Source organism: Amblyomma americanum, chromosome 10, assembly GCF_052857255.1.
Source record: "Amblyomma americanum isolate KBUSLIRL-KWMA chromosome 10, ASM5285725v1, whole genome shotgun sequence".
Taxonomy (NCBI): Eukaryota; Metazoa; Arthropoda; class Arachnida; order Ixodida; family Ixodidae; genus Amblyomma; species Amblyomma americanum.
Window position 1 is genome coordinate 22,728,072 of NC_135506.1, and position 25,725 is coordinate 22,753,796.

Genomic DNA, 25,725 nt, shown 5'->3' on the forward strand with positions numbered 1-25,725 from the left:
AGAACGAATTCCTCGGCCGCTCGTTGCGCAACCGCCTTAATCAGGCGTGCTCCGGTGATTCGCGCGCCCATAGCGCGCGCGCATATATATGTGTGTACTACGCGTTGGTTCGTGGCCGCTGCATCGTTTGCTTCGCGCGCGCCCTCTCTCGCTAGCGCACGCACATAGACATGTGGGTTATGTAACACCGCACACGCGCAAAGAGCTGCGTAGCTGTAGCCGTTCACTGCGCGATAAAAATCACTGACGCCAGCATGATTACGCGCTGGGCGCGTTTTGTATTGCGGTCGGAAAATTCGCCGCCACTCCATTGTGTTGTGTACTCGGCGAGCCAAGGAGAAGGGGGGGGGGGGGGGGGGGGGGGGGGGGTCACCCACCACATAGGCAGGCGAACTTCCGCGAACCAAGATATGTGCTTACGGGTGCATCAATTGAGAGGAAGGGCAAGCGGAAGCAGTCCGGGTTCGTGAGAGAGGTAGGCTCGTGACTTTGTCGTTCGAAGAATTATAGTTCTCGCTTTCAGGAATTCCCCGTATACAAGCTAAAATGAGCGCAGTTTTCGGAGAAAAGATGATTCGAAAGCATTCCGGAAGTGATCGTATTCAGAGTTGAGGTATTGAAGCCAGTGTGCTCGGACTAAGAGAAATTTCAACACTCGTGGTCAACTTTCTGTGACACTGCAGCAGAGGCTAGGCTGTGACGAGAAGGAGACGGGCCTTTTTTCCCCTAACGTTGGGAGTGTGCAGTTCAGGCGCTGACGACGCCTGAGCACTATAGCGACCCTGCCACAGAAAGTTGACTAGTTACTGTGACTATATATCCACGCCACCCGAAGAAGTAGTTACAAAAAATTTTGGCGAAACTCATGTTAGTTCACTGGAATCTAAAAACATACAAGTGATGCCATTTAAAAAAAAATGTGCGATGGCAAATAAATTAAAAAATAATTTGAAAAAATCACAAAGAAAATTTGACACGGCTCTTAGAGGCAATGTTAGTGTCACATAAGCTCTTATAAAAAATACTCGCAAATATCCCTTTATGGTCCCTTTCAAAAAAAGGGGGATCAGTCGTACACTTAATTTCAGGGTGGCGATGAAAGCCACAGAAGCAAATTCTGTTGAATGTTTAATAACAAAATAGCGGCAACTGAGCAGTTGTGGAGGATGCCGGCCAGTTATGCTCTTGTATATTCTATGCATACAGCGCCTATGACATCATTTCAGTTTGAAGCAGCACAAAACAGCACCTCTGAAGAAGAGGCACTAATTTGCGGCCCACATCCCAGCTAACAGAACCAACACTGACGCGTGGAAAGCAGCCTCTCACCAAAGCAAAAGGTTGCCTGAGCCGAAGGTCAAAGGTGACCCTAACCTGACCTTTTGTACCATTATTTTGTTTTGTTCACTGACTGCTATTTCTTCAACATACCGCCAACAACAATGCCCTCAAGGCACAACGTAAGTAACTGATAAATAGATATATAAACCTGCATGAACCTGTGATAACCAATTGATTTAAAGCATGACAGTCAAAGTGATTCTAACCAAATGTGCGGATGTCTCCAACATGTCGTCTGGCTCTCACAAAGCACTCCGTCAAAATCACTCTCTACCGTGAACACGAATGATGAGTGCCATCATCAAGAATAACGCCCCACCCTGCATATTCATTGCAGTACACGCGAGAAACAGATTTATCTTGTTGCCTGTGCTTATTGTTTGTATTAGCGATTCCTCGGCTTCGGATGCTGCCACCGAATTAGCCACATCGGGCCAGATCTCTCTCTCCCAGCCCAGCATCTCGAGGTACCAAACATATGCCTCATTACTTTAACCTCCGTCAACACAATTTATGTTCTTTGCAAAATATATTTATTCCGCATACACGAGGAATAAAGCCGCCCGACCTCAGGAGCGCTCTGTGCTCTCCTTATACGAAACCATACCGCCCCCCCCCCCCCCCCCCCCCACCTTCCGGAATAAAAAATAGGAAAATAAAAACAGACGAGCAAGATCCCGTTCGAACGGAGAAAATATGCGCGACATGCGTGTAACACTCTCTGCTTGAGATCATCCAAGCGTTGCACGTGGACGGCAGACGGGGTAGATACGGAGCTACACGTGGAAATGATACCAGCGTTGCGTAACTACATGGCACTTCAGTGCGCATGCGCTGGAAAAAGAGCCCGGCGGCAGGAAACAAAAGAAAGAGGAGAGCATAGACACGTGATCAGCGGCACTGCCTAAAGGATTTCGTATACGACGCAGCAGCAAGCACGTCTGTTTCTCTTTCTTTGTCCCTTCCTACCTTCTTTACGACTTTTCTTCTTTCCTTCGTTGGTTCTTCCATTCTTTCTTTTCCTACGTTTTTTTTCTTTCCGTTCGGCAGATTTTTTTTTTCTGTGTGTGTGTGTTCTGGTCCTATATACCATCGCAGCGATCTGCTTGCTCAGTCAGCGTGTATAACTAGAAACACTCCGCGCTTGCCTTGCGTGCGTTGAGCTATAAATTATAAGGGGCAAAACGCTCGTTAGGTTCTGCAAAAGCCACGCGTTCAGATAACAGTTGAAGATGATGTGAGCAGAAGAAATAGAAGAGCGTACAGAAGGGTTGAAATGTGGGCCAGTTGGTTCATAGTAACTTGAAAAAAACCAGTCACAAAAGACCAGGGACAAGAGAAGGAGTGTACACGCCACAACGTCCAGTCGTTGTGGCGTGTACACTCCTTCTCCTGTCCCTTGTCTTTTGTGACTGGTTTTTTTCAAGTTACTAGAAGAGTGTAGTGGATGGAAAATTTTCAGGCCTTTTATCGTGCCGAAAAAGACAAAAAAAAAAGTTACCCACGTAAACGCAAACTACAAAAATTAACTGATATCGAAAATTGATCTTTTTTTTTCTCCAATCAGACGAGGTGACTGGTTCATCATATCTATCTTCTACTCTCAGGTATATATGCAAGGAAAAATTGTGCTAAGAAACTTGAGAAGAAGGCTCACTTAGCAAAAGGAACTCTCTTCCGATGTGCCTTAGTACCCGCTTCTCAGCTTACAACACTGGACGCGTCGTAATGAGGGGGAGAATGCCTGAAAGGTGCTTCCGGCGGTAAGTTCTCCGAACACCAAGGAATACCTAACACTGCTCAGTGGTTAGGAAGCTCGACTACTGATCCGGAGTTCCCGGGTTCGAACCCGACCGCGGCGGCTGCGTTTTTATGGAGACAAAACGCTAAGGCGCCCGTGTGCTGTGCGATGTCGGTGCACGTTAAAGATCCCCAGGTGGTCGAAGTTATTCCGGAGCCCTCCACTACGGCACCTCTCTCTTCTTTCACCCCTCCTTTATCTCTTCCCTTACGGTGCGGTTCAGGTGTACAACGATATATGAGACAGATACTGCGCCATTTCCTTTCCCCCAAAACCAATTATTATTATTATTATTATTAAGAAACTTGAGAAGAAGGATCACTTAGCAAAAGGAACTCTCTTCCGATGTGCCTTAGTACCCGCTGCTCAGCTTACAACACTGGACGCGTGGTAATGAGCGGAAGAACGCCTGAAAGGTGCTTCCAGCGGTAAGTTCTCCGAACACCAAGCAATACCTAACACTGCTCAGTGGTTAGAGCGCTCGGCTACTGATCCGGACTTCTCGGGTTCGAATCCGACCGCAGCGGCTGCGGTTTTATGGAGGCGAAACGCTAAGGCGCCCGTGTGCTGTGCGATGTCAGTGCACGTTAAAGATCCCCAGGTGGTCGAAATTATTCCGGAGCCCTCCACTACGGCACCTCTCTCTTCTTTCACCCCCTCCTTTATCTCTTCCCTTACGGTGCGGTTCAGGTGTCCAACGATATATGCGACTGATACTGCGCCATTTCCTTTCCCCCAAAACCAATTATTATTATTATTATTATTATTATTATTATTATTATTATTATTATTATTATTATTATTATTATTATTATTATTGTTAAGAAACTTGAGAAGAAGGCTCACTTAGCAAAAGGAACTCTCTTCCGATGTGCCTTAGTACCCGCTGCTCAGCTTACAACACTGGACGCGTGGTAATGAGCGGAAGAACGCCTGAAAGGTGCTTCCAGCGGTAAGTTCTCCGAACACCAAGCAATACCTAACACTGCTCAGTGGTTAGAGCGCTCGGCTACTGATCCGGACTTCTCGGGTTCGAATCCGACCGCGGCGGCTGCGGTTTTATGGAGGCGAAACGCTAAGGCGCCCGTGTGCTGTGCGATGTCAGTGCACGTTAAAGATCCCCAGGTGGTCGAAATTATTCCGGAGCCCTCCACTACGGCACCTCTCTCTTCTTTCACCCCCTCCTTTATCTCTTCCCTTACGGTGCGGTCCAGGTGTTTAACGATATATGAAACAGATACTGCGCCATTTCCTTTCCCCCAAAACCAATTATTATTATTATTATTACTTCAGTCACATCTGAATCTGAGAGTTGTGAGCGCTTCAAGGCTTCCCAACCAGTTGTCCCTCGTTTCTCTCATACCAAATTTGCAGTTTAAGTTTCCCGCCTGAGCATATAACGATACCACCTGAAAACAGAACTTACGAGTGAATTTTCGCCTGCACTCTGAGCGCTTCTTTCGAATAAATGGTCTGGAATCAAGGCAGGGAGTTCATCTACATCCGCGACAGTTGTATAGAAATTGGGGAGCTGCAAAAATGGACGCTGTATTATCGACGGCTTGATGACGCCAGATCACCCCTTTTGGTGAACAGCTGCAGCTCCACAGCTTCCACATTGTCATCATCACCATCATCAAACCAACCAAGTCGACTACACGACAAAGACCTCTCCCATTCACATTCAATTAACCACTTCCTGTGCCAGCTGTGGACAACTTATCCCTACAAACTTTCCTACCTCATTCGCCGGCCTGACTCTCTGCCACCTCCATAGCATACGCTTGCCTTCAGTCTCGTAATCGGCTCCGTTACCCCCGACGCACCATCGGTCACCCTGTATCACACTTCCTGCTGATATCATCTGGAATATCACCAAGTCGGACTTGCACATGGTCATGTGAAATTCAAGTCAGGACTACGGACTTAACACGCATTGCACATCGCAGAATAGACGCAATAGTGGAATAAATCATTTCTTCAAAAAAACCCCGTAGCGCGTTTGCAAAATTCCGCCTCAGGACCTTGTGCATGGTTACGCAACACCAAAACGACGATACGGAGCTCATTATTAGTCTTTCAAAGTCTTGAATCTTATTAAGTCGCAGTCACCTCAATGGAATCATTATTTCAGCGAATGAAGTTACGAAATTCGTTTAGAAAAAAAATCCGACCTAAATTACGCGCTTATAGGTATCTTAGAAGCCCGAGATAACGGTGCGAGAGCATCCGGATGAAGGGCGCGTTGCCGCCCATAGCTCTTTGTCCTCTCATTTCGGTCACCTCACAAATCAGCCTTTTCCCATTCTCGGTACATCAAGCTCGTATATACACTAGCACTTCAGTCGGCGTATAGAGCCTCTCAAAGGGAGAAGAACCGTTGTCTCATACCGCATACGCCAGACCGGACGCGATGCGTCGCTGTCCGTGCATGGAGGAGGTTGCGCAAGCATATGGTCGCCGTAAACCCCCCCCCCCCCCCCTTTCCACTTACAGAGAGGCGGCGGTGATCGCGCGGCACCGGACATTAGCGATGGCCGGTCTTTGTCGCGTCGAACGTGCTTCCCATTCCTGCGAGCAGAACATATCCTTGGACGTGATCCTGGCTACGTGTGCGGCTGTGTAGCTACGTGGTTGAGAGATGACTCTCCTCTGTCTGGTTTCCTATATGCCCGCGGCGACCGTGGCCATGCCTTATACGGTATGGACGAAAGGTCCGCGCATAACAGCGCGGCTTCGGAGGAGTCGGGTGAATCGCAAGGCATCCCAGAGCAATTGATGCAGGCTAGCGTCGCAGCGAGTCCGTGGTATGACCTCAGTATTCCCCCGTTCAGTGTTCATAAATGTGCTTGAGTCATTTCTCCATCCAGCTTGCTTCTCGGAGAGCAGGAGTTCGGTGAGGACATCTCTCGACTTCAGTTCGTAAAAAGACGGCAATGCTGTAACTGCAGCCAACCGCTACTGATCCGGAGTTCCCGGGTTCGAACCCGACCGCGGAGGCTGCGTTTTTATGGAGGAAAAACGCTAAGGCGCCCGTGTGCTGTGCGATGTCAGTGCACGCTAAAGACCCCCAGGTGGTCGAAATTATTCCGGAGCCCTCCACTACGGGCACCTCTCTCTTCCTTTCTTCTTTCACTCACTCGTTTATTCCTTCTCTTACGGTGCGGTTCAGGTGCCCAACGATATATGAGACAGATACTGCGCCATTTCCTTTCCCGAAAAACCGATTATTATTATTATTATTACTAGCCAACCGTAAACCTTTAAAAAGTGTCATCCCGAGTCCGGCGCATGATGGCATTCCTAGCTTCTGCGTTAATACGCCAAATGTAAGTGGCTTTCAGTTTAGAGTGGCAAACCGTATCCAATTAAAACCGGATAGGAGAGCGGGGAGGGGGGGGGGAGGGGGATGACGACCGGCCTCCACAAACGAGAAACTTTTGAACTTCAATGAAATATTTCATATAAGTTCAGTCAATGCATGGTGCATAAGAATGCCCCACCCAACGACACCCTGCAAGACGTGTCCATACATTTTGCCTTTGCCAGGACAGGCTGACTTTTTGACCAGTTGGTACTTGTAATAAGTCCTTCATGTCTCTTATGCACTAAATGAATACATCCCAGATCTCAATGACAGGGTACACGCACGCTAACACTTCGTAACCATTGCAAACCAAACTTTGGTTAACATGTGGACGACAGCACAAGGATAGCAAAAGATTACCTACGACGAGTAGACAGGATCGCTCATAAAACTATGATTGTTTTCCCGCGTGTTAAAGTGTGCGCCATCACAGCGTAAAATGGCTCGTTATGATTCACCTAACAGTTTAATTTATTTGCCGGTGAGCTTGATAGACGAAGAACTCACATACCTGCCGCCTCTAACGTCCGTCTAGCCTTCGGCTGTCTTTGATAATCAATTCGCGCCTCAAATATTCCTTCCAATTTGGAGCACTGATCATCGCTGACTAGATAATCGTGGAAACGGCTGTGTCCTCGCTATATGTCTCATATCTGGCTTTTTATTTGATCGACTGCTCTTGAGCGAAAGAAAGGTTTTTGCTGGCATTCCGGTCATGTCTAACTTACAATGCGCGAGTGCAAATGTCCTGCAGTTCAGCGCAATTATGCAATTCCAGGTGTAAGTGGCATCAGACCTGCCTATACAAGAAGCTTTGGGACGTGTTGCACAATACGCTTGCACGATACTCTCTAGCACACACACATGGACCTCAAGATGTGAATGATGGAGCCATCAGCCTCCTGCAGCACCGCGCTATAGCTGGGAAGCATAACTCAGTTGCCTGGAATGACCAGAGCAAATGGCTTAACGTGAACTCTCTCTCTCTCTAGTTTTCAGCCTAGCACCCACGCACCTTCTTTTTTTTTCAGAAACGCTTTTTAACATCATCATCAACGGTCCACTCCTTAATCGATTACTCTTTAAGCGCCATATTTTGCTCAGACATACCATGGAGACGTTTCTTCTATTTTTTTTTAACTGTCAGGGCGGATTAGGGCTACTAAAATAAAGGATAACAGAGACAATGCCCTGCAGTCCTATCCGAAGAACTTCCCGATGCGCGTTCTCCGGACGTTATTCCATTAGACATGGCTGTCTTGCCTGCGACGAGACGCCGTTCCAGAAACAGGACCGGCCGCCCAGTCCATGAATGGTCTTCACAGACTACCGGGTTTCTGCAGGCTTTGAAAGCCGCGTAGGCGGACTAGCTAGGAGGGCGACGCAAATATGCGCTTTCGTCTAATCCGCTTATCGACGTCAGCTCCGGCTTCTACAAAGGAAGCTGTGTCAAAACATCTGCTCTTTTCGAACAGGTGTTTGCATGTTCCAGCTTGGAACAGTGCATTTTGGACAAGTCAGCGCTTCCATTAGCAATAGTTTAGTTATAATTATAAAGAAGCCAGCATCAGCTTCTTAGATGTAGAATATTAATAATAATAATTGGTTTTTGGGGAAAGGAAATAGCACAGTATCTGCCTCATATATCGTTGGACACCTGAACCGCGCCGTAAGGGAAAGGATAAAGGAGGGAGTGAAAGAAGAAAGGAAGAAGAGGTGCCGTAGTGGAGGGCTCCGGAATAATTTCGACCACCTGGGGATCTTTAACGTGCACTGACATCGCACAGCACACGGGCGCCTTAGCGTTTTTCCTCCATAAAAACGCAGCCGCCGCAGTCGGGTTCGAACCCGGGTCTTAGATGTAGACACGAATCTGAGGCAAAAAGCAAGTGTGCTATATATAAGCGTGGGTCATAAAGAAATCACGGAGCTGAGATATTTCAGCATTGTAAGAAGCTAAGGAAACCTTAAGGACATAGCTAAAAGCTAAGGACATAGCTAAAATATTGCAATTTTCGGCCAACAGGTGGAGTCAGTGCGGGACAGAACAGGGATGGGAGAGACAAAAGAATGCAGAAAGAGAAAACGCACCCAAGCCAAGCTAGCTTAATTTTGTGAACGTACTCAGTTCTCGTGCATCAACCATCATGTTAGACCCATGCTGGCTTGAGAAAAGGTCAGCATTTTCATTTATATACATATCATATTTCGTTTATCCCGGTTTGATATGTGCACTGCGTATTCGTTACAGACGGACAACAACGCAGCGTGCAGTGGGACGGCCACTGCTTATGCAATGTACAACATGAGCACTGTATGAGGTAATCGCAATCGCCGCAAAACTTAAGAAAGTGCTGGTAAAATGCATTATATACGCAACGACCTCTGCCAAACTGCACTACGAGCAGGCTACAAACGACGCAGCGTCGAAGACGCGCCAAAAGTCATCCGTAAATGTATGACGCATGTGCCAGCAGCAAACAACAATAGCAATAATAACCTTCAAGCCTAAGCCTCGTCTCAAAATGCATTATGCGATAAATGGTATCATCAGGGTACCGACGTCCAACTCCTTGCCGAAGATAATGCACCCACGCGTTTTCCCGTGTTCCTCTTTGGCTGAGCCGAAAGACGCATGAGAGACGGGACGTGCACGGGATCTCCCGAGGACGTCCCACCGACGACAATGTGGTCCCAACTGCTCTCGACTTTTATGCAGTAATGGAAACGGAGATAAGTTGGTGGGCCTTTTTTATAATAAAATAAAAGCCAATGGTTGTGAAATCGCACAGCGCGGCATAGTGTTCGAGTTCAAAAACCTTAGATCGCCTTGTTAAACAATAGGTTTTGGTGCCAGCAGCACGCATTGTGCATAATAGCGCACGCTGGCCAACGGATCATGCATGGCTGCGTTTTGCACGTAAACCTACCTCCGTCTGAGGTCGCGTCGCGGAAACCACGTTGTGCACTAACAATGTCTCGCATGAATGCCAGCAAAGGCGCGGAAGGAAAAATTAATCACAAAAGTAATGGAAGCGGGTACCAACACCTTTGCATTATCACCGTGATCTAAGGAAAGCAGTGCGCTACTGTTCACAAACCCTTTTCTTTCTGAGTCTGTACTCGCTCCTCGAGGCCTCGTGTTCCGTGGGACACACCTTCAGTGCCTTGCGTGTCGTAAGGTTATAAATGTCTACCGGCCGTGCAATGGCTACAAGAGGGCTGTGGGAGTTTTCGAGAATTCTCGGCCTCAAGAAATGAGCCACCAAGCGCGCAACTGGTTCGATCGAAAGAAAAACAGTAATGATAAAAAAGAAGCCAGCGAAAAAGCCTAGCACTCATCTTGCTACATTGTGTGCAGCGAGCCGATCGAACGGCGACATAGCGAATACAGGCGAGTATTTATAGCAGACCGCGTCGCTGAGCGCACAGAGGCTTCCCATCGAATTCTCTGTTGGCGAGAATCCAGGACTGCTCGCTCTGATGCTTCAGAATATATATATATATATATATATATATATATATATATATATATATATATATATATATATATATATATATATATATATATATATATATATATATATATATATATATATATATATATATATATATATATATCCAATAAACATAAAATGCCCACGAGAGCAGCAGACAGCCGTCGCCGTAGCTCAGTTTGTAGAGCACCGGACGCGATATTCGGAGGTCGTGGGTTCCGATCCTACTGGCGACATGGTTGTATTTTCTGCTAGTTTATAAGTAATTTTCTTAAGCGACAGATTAATTGAAGTATTATTCTTTAATTGACTGGCACTTCAAATTAAAAAAAAAGAAATGAAACATTCCCCTATGCACCTTGGTTTCGGTGACTGTTAGCTTCCTTCATATGTTTGTCGAACGAGCCCCTCATTTCATTTGCCTCGTCTGCTAATAGCTTAACGGGGGTCTCGGTTCTGGCAGTGTTGATGCCATAGGTAGCATAAGAGGGATCTCGCACAGTTTCCGCCCTCGTCGTTAGATGACGTTCTAGGTCACACTCCCGGTATACAGGACGTGCTACGTCCGCCGCCACTATTGACGAGGGTGGCGCTGGTGAACACTCTCAAAGTTCGCTTACACGCAAAACATAAATACCCACAAAAGCAGCAGATTGGACAGCCGTCGCCGTAGCTGAGTTGGTAGAGCACCGGACGCGATATTCAGAGGTCATGGGTTCGGATCCCACCGGCGGCATGATTGTTTTTTCTGCTGCTTTATAAGTAATTTTCTTTGAAACCAATTGATTGGCACTACAAATTAAAAACATTACAAACATTCCCCTATGCACCTTGGTTTCGGTTACTGTTGGCTTCCATAATATGTTTGTCAAACGAGCCCCTCATTTCATTTGCCTTGTCTGCTTATATATATATATATATATATATATATATATATATATATATATATATATATATATATATATATATATATATATATATATATATATATATATATATATATATATATATATATATAGTCTAAAATTTATATGCGGACGCTATCACTATCTGAACCAATGACGGTGAATAGGTAAGGACAAAGAAAACGCCAAACTAAAATGGACTCAAAATCACGCGGTCGCAAAGGCGTTAAAGTTGCGTGTCAGGTGTCATCTGAAAAACCAAGAGCACTTAATAGCACATGTTCAGAAGAGAACAAACATATTCTTTTGGGTTTTTTATATGACCCTGATGGCTTCCCTCATAAATATATACACACACACAGCCGGCTTTCTGGGCCTCTACGCGAAAGCAAGAAGCGAGCTTCTGCATCTTCCAACATATCCAAACAAAAATTTAGACACCCCAACAAAAGCGGAAACCCACCTCGAATTAGTGTCGCGATGACGAAGACGCCCAGTGCACTCGGAAAGTAGCGTACGCGAGCGTAGAAGTGGGCGCGGCGGGGGTGGACGGCTAAGTAAACAAAAGCACGTGGGCTCCAGGGAACGTCAAAAGGGCTGGCGGTGGTTGCCCCCTCCCCCGCGAAAAGCATGTGCGTTTCTAATGGGGTTCCAAGACTCCTTTCCCTCGCCGTGTTGGGGGAGGGAAAGGGAAAGGCTTTCGTGGAACGCGGCCCCTTCCCGCTTGCAGGGGCACCACCATCTTCGCACCAACCGGGCAGCCAAAAACCGCCATGGCTGGTGCCGTGGTGGTGGTTGGAGGGGGGGGGGGGGGGGGGGGGGGGGGCTCCTTTTGCTTTGAACGGACTCCGGCAGCATGGAAGCGGAAGCGATGGGCAGCAGCAGCGGCAGTAGCAGCAAAAGCGGCAGCAGCAGTGCTGGCGATACACGCCGAAAAGCAGAAGCGACAGCAGCAGCATGTGAAGCATCCCTCTTTTCTAGTCCGACAAAGATTCTGCGCAAGGCAGGGCCGGAATGTAGTACAACGATTCCTTTCAATTCCGATTCGATTATCGCAAATAGGAGAGTAATTGAGCAACACGTTTAACGGGGCCGATGACAGTTTTTAACCTGTCTGATAAGAACAAAGCCTAATGTCGTCGTCACCGAAACCGCTCGCTATGCCTATTTGCCAACTGGAGGTTAGAGCATGGCCTTCCCGGCCAAGATCATCGAGCTATGGCGCTGGTCAAAAAATGGAATGGCGGTTCTCTCGGGTAGGAATCGTTGCACTACACACGTGCCAATCGGCTCCCGATGGGGACCACCAAGGGCAGCAGCTAGAAACCCACCTGAGAAGGAGCGTGATGCGACAGGAGCAGCAAGCAAGCTCGGTGACAACAAGGCCGGCGATTCGGCGGTGTACGGACCCTTATTATCCTCGGGTCGGGCCCAGGAGTCGGGCGGCCCTGCGACCCCCTCCTCGGCGGCAAGCAGCGAGCCAAAGCATGAGGCCCTCCGAGGGGGGGGTTGGGTGTTGGTGCGCGGCGGTGTCGTGCGGCAAAAGCTGGTGGATGCCGGCGCGATGTGCCTGATGTCCCTTACCTCGCGCCGTAACCCTCCTCCTTCCTGCCTGCCTGTGCCGAGGTCCGTCGGACGACGCTCGTGTGTCTCTCTTCGGTGCAAACCCCCACGCACCAAGATCCTGCGGTCGTCCTTTCCGGGGTCCGAGACGGTGGCCGAAGGGAGCAGCGGCAGGAGCACGTACAAGAACGGCGCGCACGCACAGCACAGGTCCGGCCGTCGACGAACACTCCACTGTACCGGCCGCGCTTCTGAAGCGACGCGCACCAAACACCCTTTCCGGAGACGGAGCACGTGGAAGCGGCTGTGGGGGGCGCTACGATCGCCACCCCGAGAAGTGGAAAGGGAGTTCGGCTTCCAGGTGGGGAGGAGGGGAGAAAAAGAGAGGCCAGCTCCTGCTTCTCCTCACCGATTCGTTAACCCTTTCTCTCCCCCTCGCGTCGGCGGTGCTCCCGGAGGCTGCAGAGCAATGAAGTAGTAGGATGGTGAGACCTCCTCTCCGTCTCTTCTTCATCCTCCTCCTTCTCTTTCGGTTTCTCTTCCTCTCTGAAACCACCGCGACTCCTGCGCGGCGTTTTCACTCGCCTGTTTACTCGGGACGCATCCTCATCACCCGACCCATCTCTTCCGCGCAATAATGCTGCGCGTCGTTCCCTCCCCCCACCTCTATTTTTTTTTATCGTACTAACACAGCACTAAATGCCTGCTGCCAAGGCTCGTTCATGTATTGTGTCGAACATCTTTCCGCCGTGAATTCTCCTCCGTTTCATTACCAGCCATCTGTCACCAGTGGCTATTTGCGTCGGGCGTCGTTTGCAGAATGTTCTCCTGGTGGTTCCCGCCTCGCTCAGATTGATGCCGGGGCGTTCTTCTCGGCAGCTTGACAGACGCGACTCGAGTGGCGTTCACCTTGGCAAGGTCGTTCTATAACTACAGCCCGTATGGGCATGTGACATGGCGCAGGGCACAACGGAATGAAAGAGCGTTCCAAGGGTCGTTCACTGTTGCCTGCTTTACCTGCTTGACAGGCAGGCAATCAACCAGAGGTGCGTTAAAGTGACGTGGGACAAACGAAATCGCCCTTAGTCGAATCCTTGTATTAGCCCATGCAATTGAGTCTCAATAATTAAAACTCTCGATATCGATATATCGAAGTTCGGGTTAAAGGGAGCCTCGACGGGACCAAAGTTTCAGAATAACGGAAAGTTCGAAATCAAGATATCGACGCCACTGAAGCCTAGATGGCTTGTCGCATTCAACTGCCATTTTGAAACTCATTTCTCTTCTTTCTTCTTACGAATACGCGTCGGCGACGGGGTGCTCATTGATACAGCACAAAGTCAGTGTTTCTGCAGGCACAACCGATTCACTACTACGTTCAACGACATTTCCGGCGGTTGTAACTTGTATAGTCCGTAATAAGGAAGACTGCGTGGTCGAGTGTCATTGACAGATATAAACCAGTATATGAACGAATTGGGGCATCCTTGGTACAGAGATGCGTGGCTGAGGACTTTCACAATTTGCTTGTCCTGCTTAACGGTGGCAGTACTGACGGCCGTTATTTGTAACCTCTAAAACCCTGCCGGGGCTTCAGGAGTGCTTCGGTCGTTAATCGTGCTAAGCAGTAGGAGCAAAGTTCTGCACAGCACTGTCACTATTCAGTTCCGTTCGAGTATGTAAGGACTACCGTACAAAAGCGAATTTAAACATATACACTCCTTTTAGTTTTCCTTTATACGGAAGAATCAACCAAGCAAAGTAAGGGAAAGTGTGTTGGCATTCAGCGATGGACTTTCGTTCAGAGTATACGGGTTCGATCAATACACTAAGGTGCCTAGAGTCGCCGAGCGCTTAATTCGTGCCTTTGATTGTTTAGTTGGCCGCCTTTATTCAATCGTTTACGGTAGTTTTTTCTGCCTTTCAATGCAAATGTCCACTTCTCCGGACTATACCATAGCCGTGGCAACCTGGCTTCCGCGAACTTGGTCGCCATTTTCTTCCTGCTGTCACTCATCCTGCCACGTGGGCGGTATGCGCGATGAAATATAAAATAGTAAGAAGAAAAGTAACTGAAGCATTTCACGCGTTCCATGAACACGAAACTTGCGACATATGTGAATAATTTGTCGTAAAGCACACGCCGCCGCACTGAGCGAACCGCGAAAATACTTCCGCGGCACGCCGCACATGTAAACATGGAGAGCCGAGTCAAGGGCGAACACCCTCACCTCCGAGAAGAGAGTGCCCTGCCGAACGCCCGCTGCCATAGCGCATCCAGGAATGCTTCGGCATGCCTTGAGCGGCGGTTCCCACCGAAGACGTTTTGCAGCCGCTCATCGGATGCACTTCTTGCTGACGTTGGGAAGTTATACATGGTGGTCATTTTTTAACATTTATAGATTTTAACGTGACAGCGTTAAGGCTCCCGTTGAGCAGGAGATACAGCGTCGTCGGCGTTAAGAGCGAAGAATCCCCCGGAGAAGCAGTTTAGGTGGGTTACCTAGGTCACGTGACCTTGCGGCACCATCATAACCTGCCCACCGGATTGTGAGCAAATTGACCACCGTGGCAGGTGGCAGTTACATTTATGATGGATCGCGAGAGGTTGCTTGCGAATAACAACTTGGGTCGCGCAGTACGGGCGCAGTATCTATCTCACATATCGGCGGACACCTGAACCGCGCCGTAAGGGAAGGAATAAAAGAGGGACTAAGAGAAGAAAGGAAGAAAGAGGTGCCGTAGTGGAGGGCTCCGGAATAATTTCGACCACCTGGGGATCTTTAACGTGCACTGACATCGCACAGCACACGGGCGTCTTTGCCTTTCGCCTCCATAAAAACGCAGCCGCCACGGTCGGGTTCGAGCCCGGAACTCCGGATCAGTGGCCGAGCGCACTAACCACTGAGCCACCGCGGCGCGCGTGCACCATTGCGAAAGAAGTGGTATGAGGACTCCCAGGGGTCCAATGCATGTAAAAGCGAGAATGACCGATTCAGCATGGGCTATATACGCATGAACTCATTAACGCTCTCGCATCATACCCCTGAGGCGGAGCTTAAGTGTCCTTTCCAATTTCTGCAGCCACCCATCGGACGCACTTTTTGCTACCATTGGGAAGTTATACAAGGTGCTTTTTTTAACCTTTACAGAGCTTTATTTTAAAAAACTGCGAGAGACACGTCGGGTGGTCTGTTCATCTGCATTGTACAGCAAGGCGGACATTACGTACTTCATATGGATCAATAATTAGACGATGAATTATCTTGAATTGACTAATAAACTTTTTATTTCGGATTTAGGAGAGAGGTTATATTGCGAAGTAGACGGCCGTCGACATCGATGATGAGCCCTGTTTTTGAATTTTCTTAATCGGCAACGCGGTTGTAAATATCGAGCTTCAAAAATGCGCATTTGAAAGCTTGTTCATCGTCATGATGCCTGTTTTAAAATTTTCTTAATCGGCCAACGCGGTTGTAAAGTCACAGGCATCATGACGATGAGCATGCTTTCAAATGCGCATTTTTGAAGTTCGATATTTACAACCGCTTTGCCGATTAAGAAACTTTAAAAAGTTGTTGATTGGCTTTCCCGCATTGCGTATTTAACCCCCACCCCTTGTACATGTTGTGCTGTCAAGAATTCCATCTTCCCTGTTGCTTCTCTGCATTTTGCTCAAGATTAAGTACGAACGGGCCCAAAGGTCTGCACCACAGACTGTTTTAAATCCTGGTTCTCAAATTCTTACAAGGCACGCGGACAACCCTTGATCGTGGAGGCGTATAACCGCAGCCACGTATATACTGTTACAGATCAAAATATCCTTGCCTCTGTGATTGCGAGTATTCGACAAACCTCGAACCAAACCCCGGCCCCTGCTCAGCACAGTCACATATCGGCGTTCTGCCCATGCAAAGGCGGCATCTTCTCCGGAAGTCAAGGACAAGTTGACAACAAGCGCGACCAACCAACAGGCAGCATTCGGAGCGGCGTAACGCTTGCCTTTCTAGCCGCAGGTGCTTTCGTGTTTCTTTTTTCTGGCGCAAAGCTTCGCTTTTATATGATTTTTATTTTTCTCTCATTCGTCTCGGCCGTGGGTGCACCGATGCACTTCTTGCATCATGAGTTGCCGTTTGCGCCCCTGCGGCTGTGGAGGGGAAGCGCAGTGGAGGAGAGACACTCGCCCCCCCCCCCCCCCCCCCCCCCCCCCCCCCCTGGTAAGCAAGGGCTGTTTGCCTAACCCAAGTTCGGAAGGGGGTAAAAAAGTGGGGGTCGCTGTCGTTGTCTTTTTCCTTTTTTGCTCGTACATCGCTATACACCCAAGAGAAGCACCGAGGAGGGCGGGGGAGGGGGTTGGGGGGGACGACTAAAGAAGAAGAGCCCCCAGGTCGCACCCCCTTCTTCGTCGCCTTCGCCCTAGGGGGTGTTCTTCGGCGGTCAACGCTCTGGAGCGCCCCTCCGTGCACCGCCGCGCTAACTCACCTCCTTCCCTCCCTCCCTTCTCTTCTTTCTAAGAACCCTCTCTCACCTCCTTGCGCTGTCCATTGCCTCTCCCTTTCATCCTCCTCATCCTTTATCTACTCTTCACTTCTTCCGATGCCTCTTCGCTTTTATATCGTTCGTTCGCTGCTGTTGCTGCTGCCTTCGCATATCCATCGACGAGCTGCCGGCTGCGAGTAGCGCGCAGGTCTGGCGCCGCCGCGTGCGGAGAGGGGGCGCTGTCGTCTTTTCCTTTTGTTTTTCTGTTTCGTCGTTCCTCAACTTTATTATTTTGCTTGAGAGTAGAATATTGGAAAAGCAGGAGGGGGAGACATCTCCCCTTCCCTTTCACAATGTTCTCTCCACCTCTCTGAACGCGCGACCTCAAGCGCTTCGGGCATGCAGCTTCGCGAGTCGCTACCGCGCGAATGCGACGTTGTTGCGTGCGTTGCTAGCAGACACCCGTTCATATTAAGAAAACTGATTTATTGAAGTCGCTTATTAAATGATTAAATTTAAAGAATGTCAGTCCACGAAATCATAGAAGAACGCGCCTGTGCGAACTGGAGCTGCCATGTCCAACATTCTTCGAGAAAAATTTTGTATATTGGAAAACTGTAGGGTACTTATATGAAAATATTGAATATATTTTGACCCTTCTTTAGATATGTAGCAAAGTCTGTACTGTTTGCGTCGCTCGCATCGAGCAGGTAAGACTCATTAAAAAACTAATGGGGAACGCGTTTGCCGATAGCAAGAAATCTAAAAAATGCAAGCCCGACGACGAGAGATCTGCGGCTATAATGATTGTTATAGTGAAATCTTACAATATCTGAAAAAAAATGCGTTCGTAAGCTCTTTCCTGTTAAAAAATGCTATAAGTCCAGATTCGAACAGACAAGGAGGAAAAAAGAGGTTCGTTATGCAATACGTGACTGTTGGCTTCCGTCATGTTTCTCCAGAATTGTTGGGTATTTGTCGTTGCGTCCAGTCGGTCCGAGCTTTTTATTTTTTGAACGCGAAAGCGTTTAGGAGAACAATTTTTTTCATATGGTATAAAATTTCACTGCAACAATGAATATATACGTAGATCACCCGATAAGAGTATTACATTTATTTTGTTTTCTATGAACGTTCTTCCTATCGTCAAAAGCGCTCCCCATTCGTTTTCTACACTGCTCGATGCGATCGACGGAAACCCTTTAAAAGACCGGTTTTGCTACATATCTGAGGAATGTGCCATTACCTTCAAAGTTTCCAGAACAGTATTTAGAATTTTCAAAATTTCTGTCCGAGGATTTCGGACTTGTGCTTCTCTCGGGCGCTTTCTCTCTCATTTCCGGTATCCTTTCTGTCCCCCCCCCCCCCCCCCCCCCCGCTTGCGTGGGGGTCCTTATTTTTCCCTTCGCAGCCCTTCCCTTCGCAGCATATCCTGTTTTCTCCGAAAAGTCCTTTTCCTCTTGGGTCGCAAATTTGGATAAAGTTTTGTTCAAATGGTGGAAGCTGTCAATAGACGAATTCCAGGTGCTGTCTACTCTTTGGCTTGGCGCGGTGTTCACAGGAGTGGGAAGCGGGCATGCTAGTCCGAAACTCGCTGACTGACAACTACAGCATGCCGATTCTGAGCAAGAGATGTCATTGTCTGTCGAGGTTGGTGAAGTCGGGGGGCAAGCTGGTGCGGGAGGCGAAAGTCTCGTTTCCGGGTTTTTATTTTCCCTCTGGGCTTAAATTTGGAGAATGTTTCGTACAAAGGGTCGTAGCTATCAATAGACGAATTCCAGGTGCTGTCTACTCTTTGGCTAGGCGCGGTGTTCACAGGAGTGGGAAGCGGGCATGCTAGTCCGAAACTCGCTGACTGACAACTACAGCATGCCGAATCTGAGCGAGAGATGTCATTGTCTGTCGAGGTTGGTGAAGTCGGGGGGCAAGTTGGTGAGGGAGGGGAAAGTCTCGTTTCCGGGTTTTTATTATCCCTCTGGTCTTAAATTTGGAGAATGTTTCGTACAAAGGGTCGTAGCTATCAATAGACGAATTCCAGGTGCTGTCTACTCTTTGGCTAGGCGCGGTGTTCACAGGAGTGGGAAGCGGGCATGCTAGTCCGAAACTCGCTGACTGACAACTACAGCATGCCGAATCTGAGCGAGAGATGTCATTGTCTGTCGAGGTTGGTGAAGTCGGGGGGGCAAGTTGGTGAGGGAGGGGAAAGTCTCGTTTCCGGGTTTTTATTATCCCTCTGGTCTTAAATTTGGAGAATGTTTCGTACAAAGGGTCGTAGGTATCAATAAACGAATTCCAGGTGCTGTCTACTCTTTGGCTAGGCGCGGTGTTCACAGGAGTGGGAAGCGGGCATGCTAGTCCGAAACTCGCTGACTGACAACTACAGCATGCCGAATCTGAGCAAGAGATGTCATTGTCTGTCGAGGTTGGTGAAGTCGGGGGGCAAGTTGGTGAGGGAGGGGAAAGTCTCGTTTCCGGGTTTTTATTATCCCTCTGGTCTTAAATTTGGAGAATGTTTCGTACAAAGGGTCGTAGGTATCAATAAACGAATTCCAGGTGCTGTCTACTCTTTGGCTAGGCGCGGTGTTCACAGGAGTGGGAAGCGGGCGTGCTAGTCCGAAACTCGCTGACTGACAACTACAGCATGCCGAATCTGAGCGAGAGATGTCATTGTCTGTCGAGGTTGGTGAAGTCGGGGGGCAAGCTGGTGTCCGAAGTCAGTTACTTAGTTTTCTGGGGAAGGTCGCACATCCGTTTTTTTATTGATTATCGCCGAAGAAGCCAAGCATCAATTATGCGTATCCGCCGTAATCTAGCCTTTTCGTTTTTTTTATTTTGCCGCTACGTAATAATTATAATAATAATTGGTTTTGGGGGAAAGGAAATAGCGCAGTATATGTCTCATATATCGTTGGACACCTGAACCACGCCGTAAGGGAAGGGATAAAGGAGGGAGTGAAAGAGGAAAGAAAGAAGAGGTGCCGTAGTGGAGGGCACCGGGATAATTTAGACCACCTGGGGATCTGTAACGTGCACTGACATCGCACAGCACACGGGCGCCTGAGCGTTTTTCCTCCATAAAAACGCAGCCGCCGCGGTCGGGTTCGAACCCGGGAACTCCGGATCAGTAGTCGAGCGCCCTAACCACGCTACGTTGTTCAAGTTTATGCGCCTCGTATACCTTGGGCTGTTTTCTGGAATAGTTGGTATAAATCACCGGTTAGCGTAGACCTTTATCTCTTAATTGGGTGTTGATAGAACCTTCTCGCCACGCCACATGTCTTGCCCAGAAACACGTGCGCTGATGGCTGGCCGGCAGAAATGTGATTTGATCTCTGATTTGAAATTTGATTTGATTTCGTTCAGTTCTCGTGGACCAGAACGTTTAAAGAAAGTTCTGGCGAAGCTATAGCGCATGTAAACACCTACGAAATCGGTTTTCACACCGGTGAACAATCTTTGTTTTTATTTATTTTTTCTCACTGCTTGCTTTTGCGTCGTACTGCTTTTCTTATTCGCAAAGTTTGAACTGTATCAAGCGTTAGCAAGAGCCGAGTCAAATTGCTAGCGCCATCGTTTAGCTCTAAAAACCATCCAAATAAACAAATCAATTGAATTCAATTGAATTGGGTTGGCAGAAAGAGACGCCAAGTCGCGCATGCCCTGGAATGTCCGCTGCAGTAGTGGAGCGTAAGTAGAAAGCCCACCGATAATACAGGGTGCTTCACCTAAGAGTTTACACAATTTTTAGAAAGAGGCTTTCTCCGCATAACACTGCCGGCGGTTTAATGTATCAGAATATAGCTAAGACGTGCTAACTATAGCAGGCTGGTTAACTAATACTGAATAGTTACCTTTCTTACTATTACTGTTAGGTTCATTAATTATTGAGAGCCGCATAGCACACCGTAAGCAATATCCATATCAGTTTTTAAAATTTCGAAAATGCGGTTACCCTCGGCGCTGGGGTGCAACAAATTTCGGCTTTTTCGACGAGTTGCGCGCACTGGATAGGTTGCTTTGCCTGCAAGCTTCTCGGAAGCGCATGTATTTCATCGCGATGTGGCCAATATTTTTTTTTTTTTTTTGCCACAACGCCGTGGGTAACTACGCTTTCGAAATTACAAAACTGACATGGATATTTCTTATGGTGGGCCACACGCGTATCGATAATTATAATGAACCTAACAATAATAGTTTGAAAGTTAGCTACTGAATATTAGTTAACCAGCCTGATAGTTAACATGTCCTTGCTGTATTCTGATGCGCTATACAGCTGACGATGCTATGCGGGAAAAAAAGCGCTTATAAAACTCAATAATAATAATTGGTTTTTTGGGGGAAAGGAAATGGCGCAGTATCTGTCTCATATATCGTTGGACACCTGAACCGCGCCGTAAGTGAAGGGTAAAGGAGGGAGTGAAAGAAGAAAGGAAGAAAGGGGCGCGGTAGTGGAGGGCTCCGGAATAATTTCGACCACCTGGGGATCTTTAACGTGCACTGACATCGCACAGCACACGGGCGCCTTAGCGTTTTTCCTCCATAAAAACGCAGCCGCCGCGGTCGGGTTCGAACCCGGGAACTCCGGATCAGTAAGAAAGCCAATTTTTGAAAATTGTGTAAAGGCTTAGGTGCAACACCCTGTATAACAGAGAAGGTTACACGAATGTGAGGAACGTGTATGGCAGGAACGGATAGCATATTCGATCAAACGCAACAGCAAGTCGAAGTGCCGCCGCGGTGGCTCAGCGGTTATGGCACTCGTCTGCTGACCCGAAAGACGCGGGTTCGAATTTCGACGAAGGCGAAATTCTAGAGGCCCGTGTGCTGTGCGATGTCAGAGAACGTTAAAAGACCCCAGGTGGTCGGAATTTCCGGAGCCCTTCACTGCGGCGTCCCTCATAGCCTGAGTCGCTTTGGGACGTAAAGCCTCCATAAACCCATAAATAAAGTCGGTGTGGAAAGCTGCTTCATTTTCGTGTCATGGACACTACTGCGTGTAATATTCGAAACCTGATGCCGGCATATATAGCTCAGTCGATTTATTCTCCCTTCCAAAACGCGAAAAAGAGTTGACATCGTATACCAGTTGACCTTTCTGTAGTCCATGCGCGTCGGCACCCTAGCGTTCCGCGTCACAGCGACGTCGGGGTGGACGTTGGCCGATGTCGCGACGCATGCGTAATAACCTTGCCGCGCACTCGATTCAGTCGCGGAGTGTGTGCGACGGCTGTAATGCAGCGGCAGTGCCTTCACAGAGCAATACTTGAAGCTGAGGAAAGTGTGAAGAATGAATGCTCAGCCGCGAAGGGCTTGGTCCTATAGAAATACTGTAGGCCATCTTGCAGATCGCTCCTGCTGATAACACGCTTCTCGATTCTTAATTCAGTTCACGACAAACACGCATGCACAGCTGGTATATGTGCGGCGAGGCGCTCAAATCGGGGAAGACGTTGGGTTGAGAGAAAAAAAGGCATTGTGTCCTATTCTAAGTTCATTCATTCCCAAAACACAGCACCAGAATGCTCGTTTACCAAGAACAAGATAAAGATTGTTCAAGTTTCATTCCTTCCCAAAACACAGCACCAGAATGCTCGTTTACCAAGAACAAGATAAAGATTGTGCAAGTTTCATTCCTTCCCAAAACACAGCACCAGAATGCTCGTTTACCAAGGACAAAATAAAGATTGTGCAAGTTTCATTCCTTCCCAAAACACAGCACCAGAATGCTCGTTTACCAAGGACAAAATAAAGATTGTGTAAGTTTAATAAGTTGAAAAATAAAAATCGGGAGAAATAGCATAGGAAGCTAACAAACACTTGTTACATCTGTTTATCCGGTGACAACATAGGCATTATGTAGATATAGCGTACAAAGAAATAATACACACTGCAAAAAAAAAAAAGAAAAGCTACACAATTCTCAAGAGTTATAAGGTGTTGGCCATTTGGTTGAACTTGATAACACGGAACAGCACTGAAAAATTTACAAGGGCACACGATTCTCAAGCATGAATAGGCGGACAAACTGCAACCTGCACGGCAGAGTCGGAACTACAGGAATCTTCTTTTAACAGTTACAAAAGAAAAAAAAGTGGCAGCTATGGGTCATTCGGCGTCCCCTCATTTGGCGTTTCACGTGTCTTCGTTCCAATCCAAGCGTGTCAAGGCCACAAAACGAGACCGTCCCATGTACTTCAAGACGGGAAGCGAACTGGCAGGAACCGGACCCGTTCCGCATCTCTCCGCACCTTCCGCATTACGCCTATGTCACTTGTTGTTCACTCTTCCACTTCTATCTTTTTTTCCCCCGTCTTCTTCCATTCCTCGTTTCCTGCACCTTTCTCTTCTTTGCTTTCGGACCCGCAAACATGTTACCGTTCGGAAAAACCGTTTGCTCTCCGCTTTGTTAGTGGCCGCTGAAGATCTACAGCCAGGGGCTGCGCACGCGGGGGGTGGCGAAGTGCACGCAAAACTGCAGCACGAAGAAGCCCCGCTCTCTGCGTGCTTCTGCAATGGGGGAACACAGGAAAAAAAAAGGAGGAGGCGGGAGATCGGGGAGGTTGGGGATGGAAGGGAATATTTACGGGGTAAAGGGCCGCGGGGGGCACAGTCGGGCTAGCGGCGCTTGGGGAAAGCCGTACCCCGCTGTGAAGAGCTCGGGCCATTTGCGGTTTCTGCCGGCGCCTCTCCAGGCGTCATTGGAGTTGCGCCGCTGGCTCAATGCTCGTTCAGCCACAGGCGAGGAGGAAAAAACAGACACAGGCGGCGCCCTTTGCAAGCGGACACAATGTGTGCATGTACGGGTTGGTATGTGCATCTCACAACACGCGCGGCATGCGCTGTGTTAGTGCGTGTTAGTATGTCGGGGTGTCTGCGGTAGTAGGGGTGCGTGTGTGTGTATGGGTTCGGTGGAGTGCTGAACCCATCAGAGGCGTCAGCTGCGAGATGGGTTGCGTGCTCACGCTGGGATGGCGAAGGAAGAAAATCTGTTGCCACGGCCGAACGAGCACGTCAGTGTCTCCTCTGGGAAAGAACAACGCGCGAAACTTTCGAGGGGATTCATTTTGTTTTGTCCTTTCTTCCTTTTTCGGAGAAGAAGGTCCCCCGCTGAACTGAGGAGAGGGCCGTTTTTTTTTTTTTTTAACCTCTAGCGTCTTCTTTGGGGCATGCCATATATAAGGAGGTTGTGTTTTCGGCACACACGAGCCTGAATCTGCTTTTGCAAGCGGTTTATTCTTTTTTATGCTGGGTTCCTTTTCCTCTGCATTTGTTGTTCTCTCCCTCACTCTTTTGCACGCAAAACAGCGGGCCTCTCTTTTTCTTTTGGCTACCATCGCGGGTGCTCTTGGAGAAATGGGCGCAGCCCCGTCAGGACCATATGTTTGTGTTTCACATTGCAGGAATACCGTCTCGCATATGTTGTGTTCTTCTCTTCCGCACTGTATTTTATTCTGAATAACAAGTGGGGGGTGAGGGTCTGTGTGCATTTTGCATTTGGAGCACTCGGCACTTGCTTTTGCAGGCAGTATTACGTCCGGTCACGAAGTCAGGTGCGTCGGATGTAGAGGGAAGAGGCGGGGCAAAGGCATACGTAGGGATTACATCACTTCTCGCGCCCCCAACGCAGCGTGCGTATGAGGACGTTTTATCTCTCTAGTAGTTACATCTATCATGCAGCTCCCTACGTTGTAAACATACTTGAAAAATTGAAATACAATGTACGCGGCGGAGCTTCTGAAGCATCGGTTCGCGAACGGGAATCGAATGCCAGTTTATATGGCTCCTCCGACTCTGACTTGGACGGACCCTGGTTAAGAAACGGGGCTTCTATAAAAACCCGCCGCGGTGGCTCAGTGGTGAGGGTGCTCGACTACTGATCCGGAGTTCCTGGGTTCGAACCCGACCGCGGCGGCTGCGTTGTTATGGGGGAAAAACGCTAAGGCGCCCGTGTGCTGTGCGATGTCAGTGCACGTTAAAGATCCCCAGGTGGTCGAAATTATTTCCGGAGCCCTCCACTACGGCACCTCTTCTTCCTTTCTTCTTTCACTCCCTCCTTTATCCCTTTCCTCACGGCGCGGTTCAGGTGTCCAACGATATATGAGACAGATACTGCGCCCTTTCCTTTCCCCAAAAACCAATTATTATTATTATTATTATTATTCTATAAAAGCTCGAAGTTTAGAAAACAGCGCGGAGTTAAAAAAAAGTTTTAGACCAAATTTTAGGGAGGCGTTTTGTTTCCAACAGTCTGTTTACACCATACTGGTTCCACGTATTTAGCCCAATCGCGCGCTGCTGCGAAAAATCGCCGTTCTCGAAGCGTATAAAACGTCAGGAAGTGCCCGGAGATTGTGGAATACTTCAAGCGCTACACTCTAAGCTCGAATACGCCCATATCGGAGTAAAAAGGGAGTAAGTTGTACTCCGACGCACTCCTTTTTATGCGCTAGAGGACAGCTTACTTCATTCTTACTCCTTTGTGTTTGGAGTGTAGGAAGCAACAACCCAGAAGGGGACACAGCGCTTGAAAGTTTACCAACTTGCCCAACTGTCTTCTCTAGGGCCCAGATACGTCAGAGTGCGGTTGTCACCACTCTTCCATGCACACTGCTGCTACTAAAAAGCACACATTTCCTTCGCGGTGATGAGCTGGGAAGTTCAATGTGGCGCCGTGATGAGGATAGCTGTCTTGGCGTCAAGAGGCCGATGCAGCTGGAAAAGACCGCAACAAACACTCCGCAATCCGCTTGACCCCGTCAAAAAACTTTTAAT

The 25,725-nt window shown here is 48.4% G+C and overlaps 1 protein-coding gene across 5 annotated transcripts in view; it reads right to left on the reverse strand.

The window, feature by feature from the left end:
- grh (grainy head) overlaps positions 1–25,725 on the reverse strand; it is a 143,018-nt gene that overhangs the window by 88,296 nt on the left and 28,997 nt on the right. Inside the window, exon 1 of one of the 5 annotated variants that reach the window (XM_077640673.1) lies at positions 12,496–12,866. The exons of the other annotated variants lie outside the window; for them this stretch is intronic. The gene's annotated coding sequence lies outside the window, so the exon portion shown is untranslated. Of the gene's footprint in view, positions 1–12,495; positions 12,867–25,725 lie in introns of those variants that run through there. 5 annotated transcript variants of the gene reach the window in all.